At 38.5% G+C, this 19,701-nt stretch overlaps 1 long non-coding RNA gene and 1 other non-coding gene across 4 annotated transcripts; one reads left to right on the top strand and one right to left on the bottom strand.

Annotated features, from left to right (window-relative positions):
* Positions 1-3,777: 3,777 nt before the first annotated feature.
* On the bottom strand, positions 3,778-13,459 carry LOC103565757 (uncharacterized). Its single transcript, XR_011538293.1, has 2 exons — positions 13,310-13,459; positions 3,778-6,583 (listed from the first exon to the last, which is right to left on the bottom strand). It is a non-coding gene; the product is annotated as an uncharacterized protein (transcript).
* Positions 13,460-13,506: 47 nt separating this feature from the next.
* On the top strand, positions 13,507-18,903 carry LOC139082371 (uncharacterized). 3 transcript variants are annotated; one of them, XR_011538295.1, is made up of 6 exons: positions 13,507-13,772; positions 13,905-14,001; positions 15,539-15,654; positions 16,254-16,333; positions 16,614-16,836; positions 17,844-18,903. It is a non-coding gene; the product is annotated as an uncharacterized lncRNA (long non-coding RNA). The 3 variants fall into 3 exon arrangements; XR_011538294.1 differs by lacking the exon at positions 13,905-14,001; XR_011538296.1 differs by lacking the exon at positions 13,905-14,001 and having other exon boundaries at positions 13,568-13,848.
* Positions 18,904-19,701: the final 798 nt, after the last annotated feature.

Raw genomic sequence — 19,701 nt, forward strand, 5'->3', positions numbered from 1 at the left:
CCTGGAACCTGTGAATATGTTCCGTTGCATAGTAGGAGAGACTATGTAAATGTGATTAAGTTAAGGATCTTCAGATGGACAGATTATAATGGACTGTCTGGATGGGTCCAATGTAATCATGAGGGTCCTTATAAAAGGGAAACAGCTAGATCAGGGAAACAGATCAGTGACACAGAGAAAACAATGTGATGATAGAAGCAAAGAAATATTTGAAGGTGCTACGTTGCTGGCTTTGAAGATTCAGGAAGGGGCCATAAGACAGGGAATGCAGGCAGACGCTGCTAGAAGCTTGGAAAGGTAAGGAGACAGATTCTTCCCTGGAGTCTCCAAAAGGAACAAGCCATGCTAACACTTTGACTTTAGTCCAGTGTGACTGTCATTAGACTTCTGATTTCCAAAAGATAATAAATTAGGTGTCGTTTTAAGCCACTAAGTTTCTGGTAATTTGTTACAGCAGCAATAGGAAACTAATATAGATTTTGGTATCTGGAAGCATCCTCCTTTCTGCCTTCCTTTTTTTTCAGTTGCAAGACTGAGCTTGGAACCAGGAACAAGATTATTACTCTTTGCTAATCTTGGCCAGGATCTGCAGGAGGGTACCTCAAAGAAGAGGTGAGATTGTGGAAAAGGTGAAGTGAGTTCAGTCATTGAAGAAAGAAGTTTTTTGGCTCCAAAATATGGCAACTCTACTGTAACAAATACTAAAAATATGGAAGTCGTTTGGAGTTGGGTAATGGATAGAGGCTGGAGGAATTTTGAAGAACGTGATAGAAAATGCCTAGATTGCTTTGAACAGACTGTTAGTAGAAATATGGGTGTTAAAGACTGCTGGTGAGGTCTCAGAAGGCAGTGAAGAGCATGGTAAGGAAAACCTACACAATCTTAAAGAATACCTAAATCATAAGCAAACTGTTTGTAGAAAAACAGATGTTAAAAGCAATGCTGGTGAGGATTCAGAAGGAAATAAAGAACGTATTTTTGGAAACTGGAGGAAAGGGGGATATGCATAAAGGTAGAAAGCTTAGATGAATTGTCCTATAATTAAATAGAAAATAGAACTTGTAAGCAATAACCATGGATATTTAGTTGAAATTTCCAAGCAAAGTATTGAAGGTGTGACCTGGGTTCGTCTTGTTGCTTTCAGTAAAATGTGAAAGAGATAAAATGAGAGAACTGCTACAAAAAGAAACCAGAATTTGATGATTTGGGAATTTCTCAGCCTATCCAGATTGCAGAAGATGCTAAAGCTAAGAGACCCACTGTCAGGAAAGCATGCTCTCGAAAGAAAGCCAATGATGTGGTCGGACTTTTTTAATTTAAAAAAAATTTTAGAATTGTGGTAAAATATACATAAAATTTGTCATCTTAAGCACTTTTAAGTGTGGATAGCCTTTTGCTAGTGCTTGGAAAGTACAAAATGGTAGAGCATTCAAGCACAGAGGGTTCTTTGAGGAGTGTGTGATGCATGAGTACGGTCAGCTATCTCAGCAGAAGCTAAAAAGAGATGAGATTATTCAGGAAAAATCTAGAGAGTAGCCTCTTTTCTAGCAGAGTGAGTCCCTGTGACCCACAAAGTTTTTAAGAATGTTATACCAATCGAAACTTTGTCAAGTTGGACTAAAAAGGACAGCGGACAAAATAAAAGAAGGCTGTCAGACTCCCAAAATTCTATAGGCAGAAAACAGGCTGATAAAAAGTACTCAGTGGCAGACATGTGCCGCTCTCCAAGGGTGGAGGCACAGTTCCAGAGTGGAGTCATGGGTCCAGAGGGCAAAGGCAGAAGCCACATAAGAGTTACTCCCAAACTTTGAAACGTAGTGGAGTTTACCCAGGTGGACTTTGAAAGTGATTGGCTCGTGACTCCTTTTTGCCTTTCATTTTCTCCCTTTTTGAGTGGGAATGGCTGTCACTGTTACCCTATGTCTGTCCCACCACTGTATTTTCAGAGCAGAGAGCTTGCTGTCTAGGTTCACAGGTTGACAGAAAGATTTTGACCCATACAAATTTAGATGATTTAGATGTGAGATTTGGGACTTCTGAGCTGATAGACTTAGACGAGATTTTGGAGTTGATGCTGTAAAGGGCTGAGACTTTGGGGGACCTTGGAATGAATGAATTTCTCATGTGGGATGGACGTGAGTCTTTGAGGACCAGGGGGTGGACTGTGTTAGGCTGAATAATAATCCCCCTCCAAAGATGCCCAAGTCCTAAACCCTGGGACCTGTGAATGTTGCCTTACATGGTAAGAGGGATTTTGCAGAAGTGACATATACTGACAGAAAGACACAAGATCTCTGCGTCAGACACAGTTTATTACTCATAGCAAAAAAAGAAAGCAGCCAGATAAGCACTGTGTGTCAGTTCCCCAGGCCCCAATTCCCACAGCATATTGATATGAGCCAGGTGTTACCTCTGCATCCAGTGGGTTGCACCCCAGGAGACTCTAGGGTTTTGTGGGGCTGCTGGTACATCTTCCCATCCTCCCCTGCAGAGAGATTACTCATTATTCCTGGAATACAAGCAAATGTCTCTGGAGAGAAGATGGAGAGGGCTTTATCTTTACTTCCCTGGGGTGTCTCTAGGGAAGATGTGTCTAGCTTCACTATCCTGGAATGTCTCCTTATACAAGTATTCTTAACTTGGATGCTAATATTTTCATTCAGAGGATCCAGACAGTGCAGAAATGGGAGCTATTCATGCAGAATTGTCTTCCAACACTTTATTCCAAGCACCAAAAAAGGGAAAATCTATTACCTTTAATAGAATAGAAAATCTGAAAAATCAAGTATTACAATAATGCTAAGTGTGGCTGATGGAAAGGAATTGCTAACCTATATGATTTTAGACAAAGACCATGCCAAAAGAAACATCGCCCCATGAAATCACGGAATATGTAGAGAGGCAGAAGTTGAAATTAGTTTGAAGATATACTAAGCAATCTAAGTCATTCAGTTTTCAGCAACAATATGAGAAGTAACATCAATGCCATTTTTGGATGCTTATAGAGATTATCTGACAAAATCAGATTTTAAAATATAAAAAAAGGCAAAGAAATTTGCTACACACTTAATAATTATTCCTGAGAATATGACCTCAAGTTACAGATATATCATTGGTCCATTTGTTCCTCATCAAATATATATGAAATACCCCCTTACTGTGTATCATGCAAGATGGACATGACCTCTGCTCCTAGGGAGCATTCATTCCAGGGCATCAGATTGACAGAACTAGTAATCAAATAAATAAAAAATATTTTAAATTATATAGTACAAAGAGAGAAAAGGAAGAACAATGGAGGATGTACCAACTAAGGTGGTTAGGAAAGACTTCTTTAGGGAAGTTAACATTTAATTCAATCTATTCTCAAAATAGCAGTCTTTTAAAACCTGGTTCAGATCACATCTCTCCTCTTCATAACCCTTCAATTGCTCTCCATTTCACTGACAAAAACCCAGTGGCCCTATAATGGTCACAGGACCCTTTATGATTTGATCCCCAAATAGATCTCTAACCTCCTTTCTTATGACTCTTTCTATAGCACTTATTATCTTCTAAATATTATAAAGCTTATTTATTATGTATACTGTCTCTCTCTCTTTGCCAGAACATAAGCTCCACTAGAGAATAATCTTTTTCTTCATTTTGTATCCCAAATGTCTCTACAACAGCTCCTGCCCTCTAATAGAAGTTCACTAAATTTTAGCTCAATGGACACAAAAATACATTATGATTTTATTAATGTTTAAAGATAACAAAAATAAGAACATACCAAAATTATCACATTACAATGTTTTATTTACATTTAAACATGACATAGAAAAACATCACAAAATAAGAAACACAAAAACAAAAATCAGGTAAGAATTATTTAATGTGATGGGTGTGCCTGCCTGTTTATAAGTTCATTCCAGTCTGGAACACAGGAGGACAATGCTACCCGCATATCTGCTGTTCCATTCAATCCATTTCTTTCCTTTGTTTTTAACTTGGTTAAGACTGAAAACCCTAGTTCACACAAACTAGTTGTTGTGAATGGTAATAATAGCAGGACACTCTTTCTACTTAGCAAAGGAAAGTCTTCCTTTATCTTAATCCAAAACGCCGATAAACTTAGTGTTTCATAATCATTCTTCAATGTATATGAAGAACTAAGCTGCAATAACTCATTCTCTTCTTCAGGCACCAAGTTTAACTCAACTATTGATTCTGGGTTTCGAAAAGCAAATGGATCTTTTACCCAACAGTTTCCCCTTAATGTTTCAAATTTCTCTTCTGGAAAGAAATGATTAAAAGTTTGGGATAGAGAAGTGAGATGCAACAAGATCTCTAACTTTATTTCTTTCAAAATGTTTTCATTAATAATATTCTCTTCAATATGTTGCAAAAATCTTGGAAACATGTAGTAGCTAGGATGATTGCTTTTAAGCCTTGCTTCCCATAACAATAATGTCTTTCGGAATCCTTGGATACGTTCGACATGTTCAAATATATCACTGCTTTTCCCCTGTAGTTTTAAACTCAGTTCATTCAGAATACCAAAAATATCAGTTAAATATGCCAATTTTGTTACCCAAATATCATCTTCAAAAATACTTGCCAAATGAGATTTTTTTTCAATGAGAAAAATGTGAATTTCATTCCTGAATTCATAAACCCTGCTTAGTATCTTCCCATGAGACAACCAACGAACTTTGGTATGATACAGTAAGTGGGCATGGTTAGTTCCAATCTCTGAACAAAATATTTCAAGAAGTCGGCTATTTAGTGAGCTTCCTTTAATAAAATTAACAACTTTTACTGCATTTTTCAATACTTCCATGAGATTCTGTGGAATTTCCCTGGATGCTAACGCTTCACGATGTATAAAACAATGATTCCACACAGCTCCATTATTAGTAACTTCTAGCAATTTTTTAACTACTCTGCTATGTTTTCCAGTTATGTTTGCTGTTCCATCACTTGTAATTCCTTTGCAGTTTTTCCAGTTTAATTTATATTGACCAACAATGCACTTTTCTAATTCTGTAAAAATATTTAATCCACTTAGGTGTGAGGTTAAATTTAAACAACACAAAAAATCCTCCATAAAATCATCTTGCCATACATATCTGACATAAACTAAAAGTGTCATGCAGCTTCCAATATCAGTGCTTTCATCAAGCTGGATCGCAAAATCTACACCAGACTGTAAGCGAGTAATAAGCATTGTTTCTAAATGTTCTGCAATAGTACAAATTCGAAGAGATATTGTGTTATCACTAGGTATAGTTTTTAATTTATCAGCTGATTTATCATCAAAAATTGTACGCACCATATCCAAACATGCTGGAAGAATAATTTTTTCAGCAGCTGTGTGAGCCATTTTCTCTTTTGCCACACGATACGCAACTAAATATGATGACAATAAGGCTTTTTCGCTAACAGTAGTAGAACTAAGAAATTGTGTTGATAACTTTACATCTTTTTTCTTTCTTTGAAAATATTCAAGAGGCTTATCAATAAGTTCAGCATGCTGAGTTTCTAAATGCCTTTTTAATTTTGAAGGTTTTAAGCTTTCATTTGCAAGAATATTATTACAAATAACACACTGAGGTCTGTCCTTTTCAAAGGGTTTTTCACATTTGATAAAACCATATTTTAAATAATCTTCATTATAACGTCTTGCACTTACTTTTTTCTTTTTGAAATGTGGCTCAAACAAAGTTGAAGTTTGCAGATTAGAGTCAATATTTTTCTCAATACTGTCACTATTCACACTGCCAGATCCAACAGTTGAACTTGAACATGCTTCTGCATATTTCACTTCATTAATCCTTTTTCTTTTAAAAACGAAATGATCCATTTTAAAAGTAATTTTGATTAAAATGTTGTAATTGCCACTAACTCAAATATATACATATATCTATAGCCTAGATAACATCTTTCCAAAAAATGTAGTTTGTAACTGCATCTTGGTTGAACATCAGACTTCACTTCTAGTTGCAGGTCATGGCAACATAAATTAGACTGCACATCAACATTGTTATTATGAAAACCAAACAAGATACCAGTGGACAAATGATTGAAAAACCATTTCTTGGCCAATATACATTCTATTCATCATATCCCCTACATGAACTATCTTTTCACATACTGAAACTGACCTTAGTAGTCCTTGCAATGTGCACAATTCTGGCAAAGGATTCATGCAAAGCATCCTGATATATTTTATTTCTTTTTAAAAAAATGTTCATTGTGACTCACAGAATTGATTTCATGACCTACCACTGTGTCATACCTAATATGAAAAACATTGATATAGAGACATTTTCCTCTGTTGTGCTGGTAGCTTGAGTATGTCTGCTTGATGATCAAAGAAACTAGCTTATCTGCTAGACTGTTGGCTGGTACAAGAACTGTCTTGAAGTAGCAGGTATATATCTTAGATTTTCATTCCTGATACTTTTTGATGGGAAGAGTTTTTAAAAGTGCCAGTTATGGTCTGATCTAGTGAGGATCCAATGAAATTTTCCATGGCTAGGTGAACTAACAGGTTGGAGCTGGTAATATTTTTAGAACTTTCTTGGAATGCATCCTTGACCTGGGAATAAAACCAGAGACATGACATTAACACATCACAATACAGAGCAATATTACTGCCAGCTATGGAGACCTTTGGATATCCAAGGTCATGGGTGCTTAAGGAAAAAGCCTGGAGCTCTTCTCATCACTGTGCTATATAGGGTTAGGGCTATTTCCGTAAGGCAAAGCACCTCAGCCAAGATTGGTAAATAGGAAAAATGATGTCAGTAAAACCTGGAAGTTGGCGTCAGGAGTTGCAAAGTACGTTGACAAAATTGAATACAGCAAGTCATGGAGGAGTAGCTCATTCACCATATAGACTTCCTCTTAGTAAAATTTGGCCTTGTCCATCTTGGAACTACTTACTGCACTGCTCTCTTTGATCTTAGCGTATTTGGGTCTTATCACTGTAACACAGCATTTCCTTACATGCCTTTCCATCAACTTATGTCACTTGTTGGGGGGAGGGGTAAAGTCATATTTACTATAGTGTTTTTTATTACAAATTCAATGTCTTAGCGTTAATATTTCTATTAGGATTGTTTGCATTAACAATATTTTCTTATTTTCTGTATTCTTGGTGCTCTGGCATCTGGGTTCTCACTAATCAGGGAGGGACTGATCCTCCCAGGGTTAGTTAATTCCTAGGGAGAGCAAACAGCTCAACCTAGGTACACAACTTTCATGTGCAAACTAACCAATTCAGAGCCCACACTACCAGTACTACCCACCCTCATCAGGCTCTTATACTCCACCAATATTCTCCTGCTCTGCTCACCCCAGGGCCAGGTACCAGGCAACTAGGGACAGCCCTCATGCCTTAGAGCCTGCTGAAATTATTCAAGAAGCCAATCCCAAACCTGCTTACCCTGCCTCACCCATTCCCTCCGTAAAAAACTATAATACAGGCTTTTCTGCAGTCCCCCTTCCACTCCCTCTGCCTCCTGACCAATCCTGGTGCCCCAAACCCACCCCCACCCCCCACGAGGAATGGCATGCTCTGCCTCCTGTTTCTAGGGATCTGTGAGTATAAAAACTTTCTACTTCATGATGGCCATTTCTGTGTCTGTGTATCTTATCATACCTGATTAAAACAAATTCCTGGTATATTTAAAATCATTTTTATTTTGTTATTGCCTTGTTACAAAGTAGCATAGTTTGGCCCTAATCCTACTTTCCCCATAAGGTCTGTTATTTTTTAGTATAAATTTTGCATGCCATGAGTTCCTCTAGGAAGTCATAGTGTTAAAGCTGAAACACGCGTATGTTGAGATTACTTTTATTACTTGCCCGGTGAATAGATTCCCCCTATCACTTGAGAGAAAGATTGGAATCCCCCAGTTTTAGAGACAAACTAAGTATTTTTTTTTTTTTAAAGATTTTATTTTTTCCTTTTTCTCCCCAAAGCCCCCCCGGTACATAGTTGTGTATTCTTCGTTGTGGGTTCTTCTAGTTGTGGCATGTGGGACGCTGCCTCAGCGTGGTCTGATGAGCAGTGCCATGTCCGCGCCCAGGATTCGAACCAACGAAACACTGGGCCGCCTGCAGCGGAGCGCGCAAACTTAACCACTCGGCCACGGGGCCAGCCCCGAAACTAAGTATTTTTCATTCTAGATATCACCCATCCTTCACCTATGAGTGAAACAGAGTATGGTACAATACACAGCAAAGTATAAGTTTCAGGAATACCAGGCAGCACTCAAAAACGTGCTACAAATGATCTGAATGCCATCAATGTTCATCAGCCTGTTGCCATTGTATTTATGTGGGTGCCTGATCTTTTAATAATAAAGCATCATAGGGATGGTAACCTTGAAACAAAAAGATGTTGCCAGGAGGGAGACAGTTATAGCCCTGGTGATATTCTTCTGTGAGACTTCCTTAATTATATCTACAGGGACTTTATTCTTAACAACAGTAAACTTGAAGGGGAGTTACAGTATGTCATGTACAATGCATTTAAAAAAATTAATAGATTTTATTCTTCTAAGAGCAATTTTAGGTTCACAGCAAAACTGAGTAGAAGGTAGAGATTTCTCATATACTCCCTGCCCCCATATATGCATAGTCTTCCCCATTATCAACATCCCCCACCAGAGTGGTACATTTGTTACAGTTGATAAACCCACACTGACACATCATAATGACCCAAAGTCCGTAATTTACACGAGAGTTCACTCTTGGTGTTGCACATTCTATGGGTTTTGACAAATGTATAATAACATGCATCCACCATTATGGTATCATACAGAGTATTTTCACTGCCCTAAAAATCCTGCGCTCCACCTGTTCATCCCTCCCTCACTCTGCCCCAATCCTGGGCAATCACTGTTTTTTTTTGACTGTCTCCACAGTTTTGCTTTTTCTAGGATGTCATATAGTTGGAATCATTCAGTGTGTAGCCTTTTCAGATTGGCTTCTTTCACTTAGTAATATGCATTTAAGGTTCCTCCATGTATTCTCATGGCTTGATAGTTCATTTCTTTTTAGCACTGAACAATATTCCATTGTCCGGATATAACACAGTTTACTTAGCAATTCACCTAAAGAAAGACATCTTGGTTGCTTCCAAAGTCTGGCAATTATGAACAAAGCTGCTTTAAACATCGGTTGCAGTTTTTTGTGCAAGTTTGGTAAGTTTTCAACTCCTTTGGGTAAAGACTAAGGAGCCTGACTGCCAGGTTGTATGTACAGTGCATTTTTAATGAGGACCCCAGCAAAGGTTATGTATCTTTTTGTTGCTGGAGCATGCCAAAATTGTGGGCACAGATTACGCTATACAGACAAAGTATAATTGTCCATTTTTTTTTCTGCAATGGTGCCAACTTTTGTTAAGGTAACTCATTCATACTGACAGACTTCAAACAATGCCAAAGGGACTGCTCTAGGATCTCACGGTTGTGATGACCTAGACTGCTACTCAGTTACCTTGTTGGTCTCTCTGATACAAATTGTTAGAAAACAAAATCAAGTCAGAACTGAAGAGGGCATACACCTGATGGTACAGGCAGGGGTGAAGGTGGCTGCTGAGATGGGTCACATGATTTGGTTTAATTCGGTGAGAAAGAGTGATGTGGACAGCTGTCAAGAGAAGACTCTCCGATTTGGTCAGCATAGCACTGGACAAATGTTAAATCCTGAATTTAAGAGCTAAACTTTTATATGAGACTGAAAGCGTTAAGGGGCATCCTAGAACGATGTTGGAATGCAGCTTCAGGAGGGTGCTGGGAAGGTGGTAGCAGAAGCCATCTGAGAAAAGAGCTGTTGCTAAAGGGAGTAGAATAAAGTTGTAACACGTAATAGAGCAAAATGTATCACCTTGTCTCCAGGCTAGCACTCTGTTGGCATAGTTTTCTATTTATAGTAAAATAAACAGTTGGTGTCATCCAGAAGACCTACAAATAGGGGCAGAGGTCAGGGTTTATTTATTAGGGTGGTGGCAATATTAGATATTGGTTGCCTTAGGATGGCCTTGAAAATATCAACTTGCTTAGTTATTATAAATTCGTTATTGCCAAGTAGCTAGAGAGCTACTGTATATGGTACCTGGTTATACTTAAAAAGGTGTGCCTCAAAGAGAATTTGGGTCCTGGTAAATGCCTTTGACTTAATTTTGGTTAGCTGTTTCCTTGAAAGATGACACGTTCCAAATATTTTATCTTGGTCTGAAAGAGGCAAAAGGCTTTTCTATGGAGGTCTTAGGTCCTGTCTGCCAAGGTAGATTAGCAGTACTAAAAAGTTTATGGCAGATGCCTCTTGGATGTCAGAGCATGATGTACATAATCAATATAATAAACCAGAACTAAACTGTTCGAAAAGCACCTGCGTCTAGCTCTCTTACTGCTTCAAGACAACTGGAGGGCAAATCACAGGAGGCTTGAAGCAATCTGACTCATATATACAGCTGCCCTTAATAGGTGAATGTGAACAATTATCGACCCTCTTCTTCTCATAGTTAGAAGTTCCAATAAGGATGCTCACTTGTTTTTAATACTCCTCCTCCCCCCAAAGAAATCTCAAACCACTAGAACTTTATGCTGTATGTCACCTCTCTCCAGATATTTTACGGATATTTACCTCATACAGCTAAATAAAAACGATGCTAAACAAAACATGCTCCAAAATCTTGTTTGTCCTCTCTTTTCTTTACCTATGTCTCTGAAAGGTGCCTTAATGGGAAGTTGCAGGAGTTTGGGGGAATAAATTCAAATTTGAAGTTTTTGGTCTAAGTTTTGGAACTTTAATATAAACAGAGATATTCTCATCTAGAACTCCATGTAAATCAGAGCATACACATATAACATGAGCAAGAACACCAGTGTGATTCCATAAACCAGATGGGTTCTGCTGGGACACATCCCTCCTGGACCAAACTTCAGAGATCCATAAATCTGTGTCCTGATGCTAAAGATGTGTGCACTGCGGTTGACTGTTGGGATACATAACCACATTTCAGAGCAATAATGTTCCTTAGTCAGTTGTGCATCTAGCTTAGTCATCCTTTAGGAGAGAATTCCAATTAAGGTGACCAAATACTTCCAGTTGAAAGTTTCTTACATATCAAGGTGCATTAATATAGTCATGTGATATGGTTTCAGATTAGTGATTTTCCACCAATGAATCTTTTTATCTACTTGTTCCTAGAATAGTGTTTGTCATATGTAGGTACTCAATAAAGGTATCTGAAAGAATAAATGAGAGAATGAATGACACCTGTAGTAAACTGTTCAACATACCTTCTATTTTTATCAGTCAACGAAAAATAAATTACCAAACTATATTTGGACAATTTGGTAATATGTAAGACAAAGGCAAGGAAAACATTCTTTAAAACAGGATCATCAAACATATCCTATTTCAAAAGAAACTGCTTATAATGGTAAGCAGTAGAAACAATGGTCCCATAAAAACATAAATGTAAACTATATTTAGATTTAGCTTATAAAGCTTAACACCTAAATCTACCTAAAAATAAGAAACTCACATAAAAAAACTAATATCTCATTTATATTACCATATGTATGGGTTATCATTTATTCTTTTAGATAAAAACAATTGGCTTTTAATCATTTCGTTCTTTTATATTTTTACTATTCCCCTTTCAATCCAATCTTCCTTGGGAGTTTGCAATAGGCTATGCTTCAGACTGTTGCATTCAAAAAGCATTCTTTAAGGGTTTACTCTCTTTCCTAAATCAGACGATTCACCTACAGTAACAGTAGAGGTAGTGTGTGACCTGGCAGATGTGGGGATGAAAGCATGGAGAAGTCCTTTTCTAATTGAAATAGGATGCAGCGTATCAGCGAAATGGGAGGGAGCAGTAGAAAATGTTGCAAGTTTGACAGAAGGTTTGCAATGGTTGTCTAGGAAAGTGGTATGATGACTGGACTAGGAAAATGTTTCAGGATTTTAAGCAAGTCTGCACAATTGTCTTAAGTGCTTAATGCAATGATCATTATCATTATGATCCTTGATAGGTGGTCTTTAATTCCCTGCCACTAATTCTTACTTCTTAGACATATATCCATGGTGCTATGAATATTATCTTGTAAAAATACAGCTCTGATCAATTTCCTTATAATTCAAAAACCTCTAATGGCTCTGAGCTAGTGTAATCTCCTCGGGATAATATCCTTTAAATCTAAGCCTCAATCTATCTTTCTAGGTTTCTCCTGCATCACATATCTCCATACAGTTCTACACATTAAGCTCTAAGACTGTGAGTTCTTGAAATATCTCATGCACTTTCACACTTCTGCTTTTGTTCTGACTAGTATTCCCTTTGCCTGGAATTCTCTTCTTGCCTCAAGTCGTTTGAAATCCTATTCGTTTTTTATGATTTAGCTCAAATGCTGCAGCATTTATCCATTCAACTAATATTTAAGTACTTAAAATGTGTTCGATGCTGGGAATTCAAAACAAGAAAACAGATAAATAGTGATATACTCATATAAAGGAATACCTCTGCAGCTGTTACAATGAATAAACTAGAGTTACATATCACTGACAAATCTTAAAAAGCATTAAGTAAAAGAAAGCTGCAAAAGGACTTATATGTCACTGAGTGTTAAAATTATGCAAGACAGCACTATATATGTAATTAAAAATTAAAACATAAAGGTGTTTGGGACAGTGGTTACCCTGGGCAAGAGGGAACAGAATGGGATAGGGTGATGCAGACAAAGGACTTCAATTACTTACATAATAATTTATGTCTCCAGTTGAGTGGGGAGTACACATGCATTTGTTATAGTTTTATTTCTACCTTTTGTCTGTCTACAATATTCAATTTTTCAAAAGGATGTATAACGCTTGATTCCTTCCTAATAGCACTGCCAATCTGTCTCATAACCAATAACTTAAAGTTACCTTCCATCTCTTGTACTCCCCTTTGTTTCCCGTTCTGTCGTTATGCACACATTAGTACACCAAGCCTTAAGAGTAGGAACTTCCAGACAGGAGCTTTAGGTAGATTAGAATGTAACTCTCTTCCCAGGAGATTCCTGAGTGTTCCCTCCAGTCCTCTCGGTACCCAACTAGGCCTTTTAAGAACTTCAGCCTGACCCTTTCAGCTGACCCCAGAATATCTCCCTTCAGATCCAGATTGTTGCCCCCTTCCCCCAAGAGACCTCAATGCGTCCCCTGAGCAAAACCACAATGTGCGTCCCCTGAACGAACCCCGGAATGTCTCCCTTTAGCGGACTCTGGTTCACTTTCATTAGAGATTGCCTGTTTTCCTTCTCACCTCCAGCCCAGCGCACGAGCCTCGCGTCTAGCCGGTCGAGCAGCGGTCCAGCTCGCCCCACATTCCCTACCCAAACCACTTCCGGCCTAATCTCAGCACCCACGCAAATCCCACTTTTCACCGGAAAAGGGCTGGCTCGGCCCTCTGCGCATGCGCGAAACCGGCGCGGGTTCCACTTTGCTCCCAGACTCTCCCACGGCCGTCTCGCGGTGTTTCCTTCACCCGCGGGAGATTTTTGAACGCTGGGGCGGTAACCGCGCCCTGGGCGTCCAGCGGCCGGCTGATAGGAGGCTGAGGCGGTTCTGTGGAGACTCGGCCGGTGGTGGGTCCGGCTGCGGCGGCCGCACGCGGACGGGGCTCGTGCCCGCGGGGTCCCGGCGCCATGGAGGTGGAGAAGAGGCTGCTGCCGATTAAGGAGGCCTTTCAGCTGGCGCAGCAGCCGCACCAGAACCAGGCGAAGCTGGTGAGGGCGCTGAGCCGCACCCACGGCCCGGGTCCGGTCCACCCGCGGGCGCACCGGGTGGCAGCTGACAGTGTGTGTAAGAGAGTGAGAGCTTTGACCCTTGCTGTCATTTTACTTTGTTTACTTTTTTAGGGAAATAATTGTGTTTAATAACCATAGGAGTCTTGTGTCTCGGATAACAGTTCACTGATTTTCAACATAAATCTGCATCTGATTAAATAGGCTTAAGGTACATTAAATATCTATATTTATATTCCTGCCCTATCATGAGTTTCGCAAAACACTTAATTATTAACAAAATAAGTCAATGTAAGTAAGTGCCTCTCTGTTACAAACCAGCTGTTTAAGGCAGATATGTTTATTGCCTTTGATTCTATGATTTACGAAATAGACCGCAGTCAGGCGTACAAGTTTTCATTTCCGCTCTACGAGGTCCCGCCACTTCGCCAGCCTCGGGCCACTACTGTTTTTACTTGCAGGTTTACACAAAGGCAGGTTTTTGAAAACACTTTGCTTGGGCCCCTGACCCCCTTAAACTGTTTTTGGGTGAATAAATGTTTCTTTCGCGTGGCTCAGCCCAGCTCCATCAACAGCCGCGCGCTGGGAAGCCCGCTCCCGGGCCTGTGGGCGCCGGGCCTCCGGGTCGCCGCGGGACCTTATCCTTCCAGCCTTCTGCGCGCACACGGGCGAGGGCACCTCCTCTCGCGCGCGCTCCTCCTTCGGTACTCCCCGCATTGTCCTGCACTTGGCTTTTTTCACTTAACAATATATTCCAGATAGTCCTCCTTATCCCTATTTAATTAAACTTCCTCAGTCTTTATTTTTAAGCTGTCATATAGCCCATGTTGCAGATATATTCCAATTTATAGCCAGTACCATCTGGATGGACACGTGTTATGTCCAGTTCTGAGATATTAGGAGCAGTGCTTTAGTGAATACATGGCATTTCCTCCGTTGGCAAAGGCAACTGCCAGAGTCTCTGCAGAGAATTGCTGGATCAAAGAGGAAATGTATTTGCATATGTGATAAATATTGACAGTTGCCCTTCGTAGAGTGGTCCATTGTATGCTCCCATCAGCAGATGGGAGAGTATGAGAGAGATTGCTTCTTTTTGAGGGGGATTGGGAAGAACTAGAATATAATTTTGTTGTTGGTGTGATCCAGTGGATTCCGACTCCTAGTGACCCTGTGGACAGCAAAGCTGAACCCTGTCCCGTCTTTTTGAGCCATCCTCTCACCTTCTGGTGCTGTATCAGGCAATGCTCCCCTGCTATTCATAGCGTCTTCATGTCCAGTTTCCTTGGAAATGGGTGGCCAGGTCTTTCTTCCTAGTCTGTCTTAGTCTGGAAGCTCCACTGAAGCCTGTTCACCATGGGTGACCCTTCTGGTGTTTGAAATACTGGTGACATAGCTTTCAGCATCACAGCAACATGCAGCTGCCACAGTCTGACAACGGACAGATGGGTGGTGTGGTTCCCTGCCTGGGAAATGAACCCTGGCCAAAGCGGTGAGAGTGCTGAGTCTTAACCACTAGATCACCAGGGCTGGCTACAATATAATTGGGGGCATGTTTTTTGATAGACAAAATTTGTAAGTAAAATTTTGAACAATTAGGGAATATGACTTAGAATGATAACATACATATCAAAAAGAAATTGCATGTGATAGGGAAGCCTTATAAAAGGCAGTATTGAATTGAGACCAGTGGGGTTTTTTGTTTTTTTTCTTTTTATTGAACAGTACCTTTGATACATTTTTCTAAATAGATTCAAGGATTTGTAGAAGAGCAAAAGAATCTTTTGTGATCAAAATCTGTGTTGCCTTGCTCCATGGGTTTGCCTTGCTCCATGAGAGAAGTAACTCAAAAACAAGAGAGACATAGGTAAATGATTACTCAAGTCTATTTTCCTCAATTATTTCTTCTTCTGAATGGACAATTAACAGTTATTAAAGAGTAAAGATTTTAGTTTGATGAGCAATTCATATTTTTGAGAGTCAGGTTAATGCTGGGGATAAAGACTTTTATCAATGTAGTTTGTGAAGGATTTGTTTTGTATTTCTGGATGTCAAGAAAACATTTTTTCAGGAGGCATTTGTTCATGCTTTTAATATGCTAGGATGGTCTGTAAATATGAACCTGCAGCAAAGTGGGAAATAGAATTTGCAGCAGTTTGTTACTTCGTTTAGTCAAACGGAAGAAAGATGAAGACAATGACATTTCAAGTTATTTTAATTATTTTACTTTGTTCTTGAAAGTACTTTGGAAGTTTTGCCAATTTTTGTTAGCATTCATAGTGAGTGTGTGTATCATTGAAAATTACTGGATTGAAGCATTAAGGACTTGTGTAATTTAGAGAAAAAACAGCTAGGGGTCTAGATATATATGTGATATAAATAAATAAATTTATAATATATATATATACACACACACATATTTATGTCCTATCAAAGTGACCTTATAAATATTATCTTTTTATATAGGATAAAATACGATTACGACTAGAAGCTGATTTCTTAGATAATGCTGGCTTCAATTAAAAAAATTTAAGAAACAGTTTCAGGTAAATATATTTAAATGAGTGCTGAAGACCATTTTTTTGCTCCAAAAATTATTGCATTCTTGTTATTTGGCAAATGTTTCAGATAAGGATTATTTTGAGACTATATTAAATGTATATTTAGTATACCTCTGTATGAAATTATCATCATAACTTCTCTCTTTTTTGCATGCATTGTTTCTTCCTTATGCGTTATTAAAGTCTTGAATTCTGAATGTGGGGAAATCAAGTGGTTGTCATTATAATGCCACCTGGGAATAAGTTTGATCTTTTTTTTTTTCAGGACTGAGGCAAATAACAATGAAATTCGATTTTTATTATGCCAGATTCTAAATAAGTTCTTGGGAAATATGCTGGAAAATGCCCAGACTGATAATATTTTGTATATAAAATTAATGAAGCCCTCCTTTTTATACTGAAAGATAAAATTCCAAATATGAGAATATAGGCAATCCTGGCTCTTTCGAGACTTAAGACCTCTAGGTATGACTGCCGCATGGTTAAAGGTATGTGCAACTTCATAGTTTTTGTTTCTTTGATTTTAAATGCATAGTAGTTGAATTTTCCCTTATTGAATATATAATATATAGTGAGAGAAGAGATATGGTACACAAACACACACCCAATTTAAAGATATGTAGTTCCAACAGCAGTTCTCTGACACCAACTGGGTGTCCTATAATTCAACTACCCAGAGTTAGAGCAGACCCATAGGTCAAGGAGGGCTCAGTCCCACAAGACTGCCCCCCTCTTCAGAGGTTTTGGGCATCCCTAAGCTACCTGTACTTCTACCCAGACTGGAAATTCCAGGATTCCCCTCTGGTGTGATAATTCTCTAGACTGACTGATACAACTCAGGGAAGTGCTATACTTACTGTTAAAGTTTTATTATAAAGGATGCAACTGAGGAACATCGAAGAGGAAGAGATAGATATGGCAAAATATGAGGAGCAGGGAGTGCGGAGCATCCATGGCCTGTCTGGATATGTTATCCAGTACATTGATGTCTTCATCAACCTGAAACCTTCCTGAGCCTGTTTGTTTCAGGGTTTTTTATGGGATTTCACTGAGTAGGCATGATTGGTTAAATCATTGGCTATTTGATTGAACTCAATCTCTAGTCCTTCTCCCCTCCCTGGAATTCAGGGGATGAGCCTGAAAGTTTCAGCCCTATAGTCACCTGCCTAGTTTTTATGGTGACCAGCTTCCATCCTGAAGCTATCTAGGGCTCCCAACCCAGCAGGAGTCACTTAATTAGCATAAACTCGGGTATGGTTGAAAGGGACTCTTGAATAACAAAAGACACTCCTATCACTCAGGAAATTCCAAGGGTTAAGGAGCTCTGTACCAGGAATCAGGGACAAAGATCAAATATGTTTTTTATTATACCACAAAAGAATAATAAAATGAACACATGTAGCCTACATCTAATTAAGAAATAGAATGTTTAAGATAGCTATTTAAGTCTCCCTTGTCACTTTCTGAATGTATTCCCCCTCCTTCCTTCCTACAGGAAACCACTATCCTGAATTTTGTTACTCATTGTTACTCATTACCTTGCTTTTCTTTAGAGTTTACTTTATTATAAGGCTACCTAGATGTATCCCAAAAATATGCAATGTATCTTTGCCTTTTTTACCTTCATATAAATGGAGTTATATTGCATGTATACTTTTGTAACTAATTTTTTTCCATTTAACAGTTTCTAAGAGTAATCCAAATTTATGCATGTAGCCATAGTTCATTCTTTTTCACTAGTATATAGTATTTTGTTTTAGAAATACAGCACACTAGAGTTATCCATTATCTGTTTACTATTGTCAGCTCAACTGTTATCAGCATTTTCAGATGTGTGCAAAAGTTTCTCTGGCTAATATGCCTAGAGGTAGTTTTATGGACTGAATTGTGTTTCCTCAAAATTCATATGTTGAGTCCATAACTCACAATACCTCAGAATGTGACTGCGTTTGGAGATAGGGCCTTTAAAGAAGTAATTAAGTTAAAATGAGGCCTATAGGGGAAGCAGTAATCCAATCTGACTGGTGTCTTTATAAGAAGAGGAAATTAGGATATACAGAGACACACTGCACGTGTACATGCAAAGAGGGAAGGCTGTGTGAGGATGTCTGCAAGAGGACATCTGTAAGCCAAGTGGAGGGGCCTCAGAAGAAACCAAGCCTGCCCACACCTTGCTCCTGGACTTCTGGCCTCCAAAACAGAAAATAAATTTCTGTTGTTTAAGTGACCAAGTCTACAGTATTTTTGTTATGGCAGCCCTATCAAACTAATAACAGTTAGAATTGCTAGATGGTAGAATTATGCACATGTTCAACTTAATTAGTATTGCTGATATTTTTCTAAAGTGGTTGGGTCAATTTACAATCCTACTGGCAGTGTATGAGAAATCTTGTTCTACATCCTTGCGCAAACCTGATACTGTAAGACTTGACTTTTTCCAGTCTGGTTGGAGAGGAGTGGAATCTGGTCGTTTTAGTTGCATTTTCCTGATAACTGAGAGTTAAATAACTATATGTTTCTTGTTTCTATATCAATAAAATGACTATTATATCTTTGTCTGCTTTTCAGTTGTGCTATTTGTTTTTTTCTTACTGATGGGTAGGAGTTAACTTTAATGAAAGTAAGATTTATCCTTTAATGGCCTGTCCTCTTTTATGTCTATTTAAGCAGTTCTTCCAAGCCGCTATAGTGAAAGAAGGTAGACTCATATTTTTTTCTGAATGTTTTACATTTAAATCCTTAATCTACCTGGAGTTGATTTTTTTTAATGTTTGGTTTGAGGTAGATGAATAATTTCATTTTCCCATATTAATAACAGTTGTCCCAGCCTATTTTTTGAATACTCTTTTTTTTCCCCAGCTGATCAACAATGGCAGCTCTGTCATCCATCAAGTCTGCATACCATGAGGTTTTCTTTCTGGGCTCTATTCTGTTGTAACTATGGATTTTTGTCTACCTCTAGACAAACATCACATTGTCTTAATTATTATGGTTTTATAATAAATCTTGATATCTGACAATAATTGAAAATTTTTTGTTTTAAATGATACGTATAATTATTTTTCAGTCATTACGTGCATGATTTTGAACCTGTCAAATGTGGGGAGTAGAGCTGACTAAGTGTATTTAAGCATAGGAAATGATTGTTGCTCCAGAGACTCAAACAAAATTCCTTTCAAGGCAACTCAATAAAAATCAAAGTCTCAAGGCTCATTAGAGCCTTTTTAAAAAGCCATTTCTAATATAGGACCAGGGCTTTTGGGGTATCTTGGATGGGGTTTTAGATGAAAAAAGATGGGCCATGAACTGATAATTGTTGAAGCTGATTGAGGGTATTAATTTTAAAGTTTCAG

Source organism: Equus przewalskii, chromosome 3 (assembly GCF_037783145.1).
Source record: "Equus przewalskii isolate Varuska chromosome 3, EquPr2, whole genome shotgun sequence".
Classification (NCBI taxonomy): Eukaryota; Metazoa; Chordata; class Mammalia; order Perissodactyla; family Equidae; genus Equus; species Equus przewalskii.